Genomic DNA, 10,287 nt, shown 5'->3' with positions numbered 1-10,287 from the left:
GTTTCCTTTATCGTTTGCAGGACTTCAGTTTCAAGTTTCGTTTCACCGCGCTTCAGTTGTGTGAGCTGGCAGGTGGTTTGAGCATCCTTCCGTCACAACATCCAGCAAGAGGCAGCAGAGGACTTTGGGATTTGGGCATGAAATAGAGGGAAATGAGGCAGAGAAATCCGGGACATCTATCTAAACAAGATAAAATCAAGAAGAGGCGGAATTAGAAATAGGTGAAATGTGTCCACCTAAAAAATGTTCACAACCTGGAAGTTGAGAGTTACGTTTTACTCGATAGGAATTTTTAGGACTTCAAGCCCAGGAAGCAGCATCTCAAGAAACCCTGAGAAACTGCTCTGAGGAGGTGAGGGGGGCGGAGCCAGATTACATAGTTTTTGCAAGAAAGGGCAGGGAGTCTGAACGTCAGAAGATTATTGTTAATTAAGGAAAACCAGATATCCCAAGTTAAGGAAATTAGTGCTTTTCTATATATGGGAAGATGCAAGAGTCTGGGCTCACTGAAATCATTCCTTTGATCTGCACCTCAGCTCTCTGGGGCCAATGTTTTCTCATCCTGAGTTTCCGCATGGCTCACCGGAGGGAGTGGCTGCAGTCTGATGGCTGCTAAATGGCAGGTATTCTTTTCCTTCCTGAGTTCCCTCAGGGCTCACCGGCTCACTTTGGAGGGCTGCAATCGCTGATGACTGTGACGTTCTTTGTTTAATGATGTGTCAGGAAATATTCCATTTCTCAAATGTAAGGTACTGTGGAATCTGAAATTCCACCTTTATGCAAAAAGAAAAAAACCAGTTAAGAACGCGTGAACTTGGAGTTTCTGTGATGAGAAGCTGAGAATTACCGTTCTGTGTCAACTATATTTGGAGCTTTCACGGACCGAGAAACATCTTTCTGTGAAATCGAAAGCGCAACATTCTCACTGTTGTTGTTTTTTGCCGCACCAGGTAGCTTGTGGGATCTTAGTTCCCCCGCCAGGGGACTGAAACCCAGGCAGTGAAAAGGCAGACTCCTGACGACTGGACGGCCAGGGGATTCCCTATTTCTCACTTTAATTGATGTTATTTTTACGTAATTTCTGCCTGTTGATGTTTGCAGTTGCTTACTGTGCTCACGTGCTTAATTTCATGAACTTCATGAACGCCATAAATGTGCAAATACGCTGGAATTCCAGGAAGTGGTGGGTGGGGGAATCTTAGCAACAGTGGGAAGCCAGGAGCTGCTCTGTCCGCAAGAAAAGAAGAGAGGTCCAGGCTCTCACTGATCCACAGGGGAAAACAGACAGATGGCCATCGACTGGAGAAAAGGGCAGGGGCTGAGAAGGTGGACACTTCTCACAGCCATCAGGCTTTTATTTATTGATTATTTATTTGCAAGTTTGTGATGTGTTTCTTGTGATGATAGTGAGAAAGAAAACAAGAGAACCTGGAACTTGACACCTGACTGGTCTAAAGTGACACTCCGTTTGTGTCCCTCCTTCGCCAAGCTCTCTAAGGCGCTTGCCTGGGGCCAGCTGGGCAATGCCCCTCCCTCCTCCTGCCCAAAGGTCAGTGTCCTGACTCCTGACACCCATGAGCTCAGAGCAAAGGTATCAATACTTTGCAGGATGGACTGAAGTAAGGCTCTGGAGCTCAGGAAATGATTGGTACTTACCCAGGGGGCTCGGAGGGTCCTTACCAGAGGGAGGTGGAAGCCACCTTCTTTTTGGCATGGTGGCCTCTCGTGGTCTACATGCACTGTCTACACCTCTTCCCCTCCGCCGAGTCCTTGAGCCCCTTTATTCCAGATCTGCCTTGAAACTGCCCTGTCAGACACCAGTGATGAGTCATTGATTGAGAAATCAGGATAATGGTCCTCTGGTCCACGATTCACTGACTTCTCTCTCTGAAATTTTTGAAAGATTTTAGTCAATCTCTCTTTTCCTAAGAGCCTCTTCTCCCTCGGTTTCAGTTACAGTATTCTTTAGCTCTATTTCTTTCCCTCCCATCTCTTGGGATTAATGGAGTGATCACGTAACAGTTGCTCAAATTAGAGCCTGGGGACTGCTGTTGAATCTTCACTCAAATCCCAGTGAACTTGAGCTCCTAACATGGATGGAATCTGGCACCTCTGTGCTGCCATTTTCCACAGGCCAGTGAGGGCATCACCACTTCTCACCTGGATGGCTGAAACAGCTCTTCCCTGCCGGACTGCAGTCGGTCCCTCCATCCCATTTCCACCTGCTGCCAGGGTCACCAGTGAGCATGGAAAACGGAGCCTGTCCGGTCCCTGTTGAACACACGCCAATGCTTCCTCATTGCTTCTGGATTAAAGCAACCTACTAGTCCTTCCTCTTTGGGGGCCTCCAACCATTTGATAGGTCTCCTTCCACCCGCCCTCGAGTCAGGGGCCACAGCCAAGCGCAGGACCCCTGTCCTGGACAGACGTGATTGACAGGTGGCTTGTCCCATGTACTCACAGCCCCGGAAGGAGCCAGCCCCCCAGGCAGGGCACACAGGCCAGGACCGGGGAGCAAAGTCACCAGGTGGGACTGTAGAAGGCAGACTTGGTCATAACCAGAGGGTGGGGTGACCCTGGTTCCCTTGGGAAGTCGTGATTGCTTGCTGAAATAATCGTGCTGGTGGTCAGGGAGTGACAACTCCTGGGTAAATGCAGCTGATCCGGAGGACAGAGGAACTGGCCGGGGTTGGGGGGGTCGGGCATGGGGGTATATCTGCTCTCACCTGACAAGCCCCCCAGAGAGCAGGTGTGCCCCTGGAGGAACTCAGGGATCCCTGGGAGGCTCAAAGATGTCGAGGATGTCAAGGCAGTGAAGCTCCCCCAAAATATGGCACGTCAGCACGTGGAGCATCTCAGCTGGACGGCAAGAAGCAGAAAGGTCACTCCAACCACCACCTTTACATCCTTCCCTGAAATCAGGGGATACTCCCCCCCCCCATCCCCCGGGACCAGAGGACAGAGGGCATCCTCATCACCAGAGATGGGGAACACAGGGCCAAGGAGGCAGAAGGCTGTGTGAACTCACCTGGTCACTTCTCACCTTCTACTACCCCAGCCCAAAAGCCCTCTGTCTTGCCAATTCTTCACATACTTATTGTTTCTTTGTCTAAAAGGTATAAAATCTTCCTGCTCTGCATGCACCCCTATGTTCATAGCAATAGCCAAGACAAGGAAGCAACCTAAATGTCCAGCAACAGAGGAATGGATAAAGATGTGGTCCATATACACAATGGAATATTACTCAGCCATAAAAAAGAATGAAATATTGCCATCCGCAGCAACGTGGATGGACCTAGAGATTATCCTACTAAGTGACCTAGAGATTATCCTACTAAGTGACGTAAGTCAGACAGAGAAAGACAAATATCATATGATATTACTTATATGTGGAGTTCTAAAATATGACACAAATGAAGTAATTACAGAACAGAAATAGACTCACAGACATAGAAAACAAACTTATAGTTACCGCGGGAAAAGGGGAGGGATAAACTGGGAGATTGGGATTGACATATACACACTACTGTAAAATATAAAATAGATAATAAGGACCTGCTGTACAGCACAGGGAACTCTACTCAATACTCTGTAATGGGCTGTATGGGAAAATAATCTAAAAAAGAGCAGGTATGTGCATATGTATAACTGATTCACTTTGCTTTACATCTGAAACTAACCCAACATTGTGAATCAACTATATTCCAATAAAAATTTTTTTAAAATCTTTCTGCTCTAGTCACTTCGTTTGGACTTCATTCTCTTGTGAAGGGTCCCAAGTACAGGGAAAAATTCAACAAACTGTGTATGCTTTTCTCCTGTTCATCTGTTTTATGTCACTTTAACACTCAGGCTCAGCCAGAGACCCTAAGAGGGCAGAGGACATTTGTCCGCCTCTACAGTAACATATGGAATTTTAGGCCTTACGATACCTTGACATCCATTTAAACCTTGGTGATGACCCAGACTTTTAGTGAGCAGGACAAATACCTCTCCAGGAAGCAAAGTGGAGCCCTGGCCAGGCGGGAGAGAGTCAGGGGGAGAGGCGACCCATGGAAATGTGAACTTCAGAGGTGCCCGTCCTTGTGGGCACTAAAGGGAGTTGAGGGGTCTAAGTGGCAGGAGTGGGGGAAATGCAACCCCCAGGGGCAGAAAGTTCACTTAATCAATGCCTGTGGCAATGGTGACACCCACGGAGACGGCCGGGGGGGGGGGCATGTGCTACCTTGTAACTTAAATCAGAGCTCTTTGAAGAGTCCCTTGGTCCTCTTAACTAAACAAATGAAACCAGCTGCCAGGGACCTATAGGGAAGGTGGCAATGGCACTGAACTTCCTTCAAGGCCCAGCACTGTCTTCTGAGACAGGAAATGAGTCCTCACTGTGGGTGACATCTGGGTAACATCTGGAACTCCTAAGGGGACAAGACATGCCCCAGTGAGGTTGTCTGGGGTTGAGCATGTGTAGAGATGTCTGTTGCCTTGCTTTATATGTGAGTATCTGCAAAGCAAAGATCCCCAGCGTTCTTCACCCCAAAAGGAAGGATTCGCAGGCCACCAGCCAGGTATATGTGAAAATGCACAGATGGGGACCATCCTCGGCCGGGCATCGGAGCTGCGACGGCTGCCTAAAGGGTGGCCGGCTGTGCCGACCTCGGCCCCCCCTCGGCCAGGACACCTGGTTTAAGAGACAGGAAATCAGCCACACGTCTCTGAGTTCCTCCATACATGGTGACGGCGACTCCATCTATAAACTCTGCAAACTCCCAATTCCGTTCACTCAGTTGATCCCAAGGGGTTCCCCAGGCAGCCGAGGGGTCTGGGAGCGGGGGGCCTCCTCCAGCTCTGGCCTGAGGGCAGGGGCCACAGAGGACGTGCCCTGCTCCACGCTGGGACCTGCCGGAGGGTCCAGGTCCGGCTCCATCCTCTAGGGAGAGGCCTCGTCACAGTTCCATGCTGTGGGGCATTGCTTTTATGACTCAAAGCAATGAGTCCAGAGAACAGAGGGTCATGGGCTCAGGGTCTGTGAGAGCCTCTGCTGCCGGGAGATCCCGGCATGTACAGTGCAGAGCTGAGGAAGGGCAGCGTTTTATATCAGAAGCCTGTGGGTACCATGGCCATTGTAGGTGGTCCAGACACTTCAGGAGTCTTGAAAGGAGACTGTTAATGCCTCAAGAGCGAAGGAGCCTCGGAGGGCACTTTCGGAGTGCATGCTGATCTCAATGTGGACTGACTTTACATCCTTCTGTGCAGGGGGCCCCACTGTGCCCAGAGCCTGTGGAATTTATTCAAGTCAGCTAATCCTAAACTGCTTACCCTGCCTCACCAATTCCTTTGCATGGAAACCCCAGTAAAGGCACTGCCCACAATTCTCCCTCTCCTCTGCCCCCTGACTGACCCTGATGCTTCCTCTGAGTGGCCCAGCATGGTGTACTCCCCCCTCCCGAGAATTTGAATAACAAAGGTGTCAGACTCTTTCTGGTGTCTGCTCTTGGTCCGCTTCTGGCCTTGCCATGCGTCACCCGAGGTGATGTGGTGAAAGCGAGTCCCACGCACTTTCCCATTTACCACCAGAGCCCATTTCCATGTGCATCTGAGGTTGGGAGGTGGGGTCAGTGGCCTTTCCTTGGGTCCCAGTTCAGCTTCCAAACAATTGCTTCTTCTTATAAAAAGTCCTGGTCTTTCAAGCGTTGGTCCTTTGAGTGGACCGTCCTTCACCCACCTTGTTTAATCAAGACTTTGGATCCAGTTGGGCTCTTGACTTTCTTCTTCACCCGAAGTCCTGCCATAATCCCAGGGGATGCCAGCACACTTGTCTATCAATTCCATGCCCTGGCATCTTGCTTCCTATTTGTGGTTTTACCTGCTTGTACCTGCTGATTGTTGCCTCTATGCATCTTCCACCCCTTGATTCTGCAGCAACACTTTCATGCTCCACTTCCAAAATCCTAAGTCAAAATATCTATCAGTATGTAGTGCTGTGTAACAAACTACTGCCAAATTTAGAAGCTTAGAGCAATACCCTCAAACCTCGTATGTGTTTATCCAGAGCATTAAAGTGACCCTCACTGATTTTAAATCCTTGAAACAAAGTGTCCTCTACTCCAGGCCACACAGTGAGAACTTCAACAAACAGTACTGTTACTGAACTGGAAAACACACCAGAGAGGTTCCACAGCAGGTAGAAGACAAATCAGCGAGCTGGAAGACGAAGCAGAGGTATGCAGCCAAACAGAGCAGCAAAGTGAAAAAAGAAAAGTTGTATAAAGTGAAGATACCTTAGGGGTCCTTTGGACACCATTGATCAGAATAACGTTTGCATGATGGGGGGCCCAGAAGGAGATCAGAGAGAGAGCACGAACCAGAAAAATTAACAGAAGAAATAGTGTCTGAAAACTTCCCTAATCTGAGGAAGGAAACACACATCCAGGTCCAGGAATCCCAGAGAGTTCTGCATAAGATGAACCCCTAGAGGGGTGGGATAGGGAGGATGGGAGGGAGGGAGAAGCAAGAGGGAGGAGATATAGGGACATATGTATATGTAATAACTGATTCACTTTGTTACACAGCAGAAACTAACACACCATTGTAAAGCAATTATACTCCAATAAAGATGTAAAAAAAAACAAAAAGATGAACCCAAAGAGACCACATCAAGACACATGAAAATTAAAATGGTAAAAGGTAAGGATAAAGAGAGCATCCTGAATGCAGCGAGAATAAAACAACTTATTACACACAAGAGAACTCCCATAAGGCTATCAGTAGATTTTTCAGCAGAAAACTTACAGGCAAGAAGGAATGGCATAACATATTCAAAGTGCTGAGAGAAGAAAACCTCCAAAGCAAGAATTCACTACCAGCAAGGTTATCACTTGGAATTAAAGGAGGGATCAAGATTTTCCCAGATGAGCAAAAGCTAAAGGAGTTCACCACCACTAAACCAGCCCTACAAGAAATATTAAATGGACTTATTTAAGCTGAAAACGAATGACACTAATTAATAATAAGAAAACAAATGAATATAAAATCTCACTGAAGGGGCTTCCCTGGTGGCGCAGTGGTTGAGAGTCCGCCTGCCGATGCAGGGAACTCGGGTTCGTGCCCCGGAAGGTCCCACATGCCGCGGAGCGCCTGGTCCTGTAAGCCATGGCCGCTGAGCCTGCGCGTCCAGAGCCTGTGCTTCGCAACGGGAGAGGCCACAACGGTGAGAGGCCCGTGTACCGCGAAAAAAAAAACAAAAAACAAAAAAAACTCACTGAAAACTGTAAATATAGAAAAAAGGTAGTGTTTCAATCACTTATAAAGAAAACACAAAGGTTAAAAAACAAAAGTAGGAAAATTAAAATTACAATGATTTTTTTTTTTTTTTTGGTGGTACGCGGGCCTCTCACTGTTGCGGCCTCTCCCGTTGCAGAGCACAGGCTCCAGACGCGCAGGCTCAGCGGCCATGGCTCACGGGCCCAGCCGCTCCGCGGCATGTGGGATCTTCCCGGACCGGGGCACGAACCCGTGTCCCCTGCATCGGCAGGCGGACTCTCAACCACTGCGCCACCAGGGAAGCCCTACAATGATTTTTAAGGGATACATAAAATAAAAAGATGGAAAACATGTCATCAAAATATAAAACTTGGTGGGGTAGTAAAACGATAAAGCTTTGGAATGTGTTCAGATTTAACTTGCTACCAACTTAAAACAGGCTACTGTTTACATAGGATATTACATGTAAACTCCATGGTAACCACAAAGGAAAAAAACAAAGTAAATAAACCAAAGAAAATGAGAAAGGCATCTAAACATGACACTAAGAAACCACCAAAACACAAGGGAAGAGAGAAAGAGAAGTTCAAAGGAACAGAGTGAAACTACAAAAACAGACAGAAAACAATTAACAAAATGGCCATAAGTACATATCTATCAATAATTACTTTTGATGTAAATAGACTAAATTTGCTAATCAAAAGACATAAAGTGGCTTAAAAAAAAACACTCTATAGGACGAGGGGAAAATGGCGGAAGCGTAAGACGCGGAGATCACCTTCCTCCCCACAGATACACCAGAAATACATCTACACGTGGAACAACCCCTAAAGAACACCTACTGAACACTGGCAGAAGACCTCAGACCTCCCAAAAGGCAAGAAACTCCCCACGTACCTGGGTAGGGCAAAAGAAGAAAAGGAAAAACAGAGACAAAAGAATAGGGACGGTACCTGCACCAGTGTGAGGGAGCAGTGAGGGAGGAAACGTTTCCACACACGAGGAAGCCCCTTCGCGGGCGGAGACTGCGGGTGGCGGAGGGGGGAAGCTTCGGGGCCGCGGAGGAGAGCGCAGCAACGGGTGCGGAGGGAAAAGTGGAGAGATTCCCGCACAGAGGATCGGGGCCGACCAGCACTCACCAGCCCGAGAGGCTTGTCTGCTCCCCCGCCGGGGCGGGCGGGGCTGGGAGCTGAGGCTCAGGCTTCGGTCGGAGGCAGGGAGAGGACTGGGGTTGGCAGCCTGAACACAGCCTGCAGCGGTTAGTGCGCCACAGTTAGCCGGGAGGGAGTCCGGGAAAACGTCTGCACCTGCCGAAGAGGCAAGAGACTTCTTCCCTCTTTGTTTCCTGGTGCGCGAGGAGAGGGGATTCAGAGCGCCACTTAAAGGAGCTCCAGAGACGGGCGCGAGCCGCGGCTAACAGCGCGGACCCCAGAGACGTGCCTGAAACGCTAAGTTTGCTGCTGCCGCCACCAAGGGGCCTGTGTGCGAGCACAGATCACTCTCCACACCCCACTTCCGGGGGGCCTGTGCAGCCCGCCACTGCCAGACAACTACCCCGGAAGAACTCACGGCGCGCCTCAGGCCGGTGCAACGTCACGCCGGCCTCTGCCGCCGCAGGCCCGCCCCGCACTCTGTGCCCCGCCCTCCCCCGCGGCCTGAGTGAGCCAGAGCCCCCGAAGCAGCTGCTCCTTTAACCGCGTACTGTCTGAACAAAGAACAGACGCCCTCCGGCGACCTACACGCAGAGGCGGGGCCAAATCCAAAGCTGAGCCCCGGGAGTTGTGCGAACAAAGAGAAAGGGAAACTTCTCCCAGCAGCCTCAGGAGCAGCGGATGAAAGCTCCACAATCAACTTGATGTACCTGCATCTGTGGAATAACTGAATAGACAACAAATCACCTCCCAAATTGAGGAGGTGGACTTTGAGAGCAAGATTTATGTGTATGCTTCTGTGTGAAATTTTGTCTGTATAGCTTTGCTTCCAACCATTTGTCTTAGGGTTCTATCCGTCCGGTTTTTTTTTTCTTTTTTTTAAAAAAAATTTTTTATCTTAATAATTATTTTTTATTTTAATTATTTGATTTTATCTTACTTTATTTTACCTTCTTTCTTTCTTTCTTTCCTTCCTTCTTTCTTTCCTTCCTTCCCTCCTTCCTCCATCCCTCCCTCCCTCCCTCCCTCCCTCCTTTCTTCCCTCCTTCCTTCCTTCCTTCCTTCCTTTCTTTCTTTCTTTCCTTCTTTCTTTCTTTCTTTCTTTCTTTCTTTCTTTCTTTCTTTCTACTTTTTCTCCCTTTTATTCTGAGCCATGTCGATGAAAGGCTCTTGGTGCTGTAGCCAGGAGTCAGTGCTGTACCTCTGAGGTGGGAGAGCCAACTTCAGGACACTGGTCCACAAGAGACCTCCCAGCTCCACATAATATCAAATGGCAAAAATCTCCCAGAGATCTCCATCTCAACACCAGCACCCAGCTTCACTCAACGACCAGCAAGCTACAGTGCTGGACACCCTATGCCAAACAACTAGCAAAACAGGAACACAACCCCACCCATTAGCAGAGAGGCTGCCTAAAATCATAATAAGGCCACAGACACTCCAAAACACACCACCAGACGTGGACCTGCCCACCAGAAAGAAAAGATCCAGCCTCATCCACCAGAACACAGGCACTGGTCGCCTCCACCAGGAAGCCTACACAACCCACTGAACCAATTTTAGCCACTGGAGACAGACACCAAAAACAAGGGGAACTACGAACCTGCAGCCTGCAAAAAGGAGACCCCAAACACAGTAAGATAAACAAAATGAGAAGACAGAGAAACACACTGCAGATGAAGGAGCAAGATAAAAACCCACCAGACCTAACAAATGAAGAGGAAATAGGCAGTCTACCTGAAAAAGAATTCAGAGTAATGAGACTAAAGATGATTCAAAATCTTGGAAATAGAATGGAAAAAATGCAAGAAACATTTAACAAGGACCTAGAAGAACTAAAGATGAAACAAGCAACGAGGAACAACACAATAAATGAAAT

Source organism: Grampus griseus (genome assembly GCF_964374135.1).
Source record: "Grampus griseus genome assembly, chromosome: 6".
Taxonomy (NCBI): domain Eukaryota; kingdom Metazoa; phylum Chordata; class Mammalia; order Artiodactyla; family Delphinidae; genus Grampus; species Grampus griseus.
The sequence above is the reverse complement of the archived record's forward strand: the minus strand, read 5'-3'. Positions refer to the sequence as shown.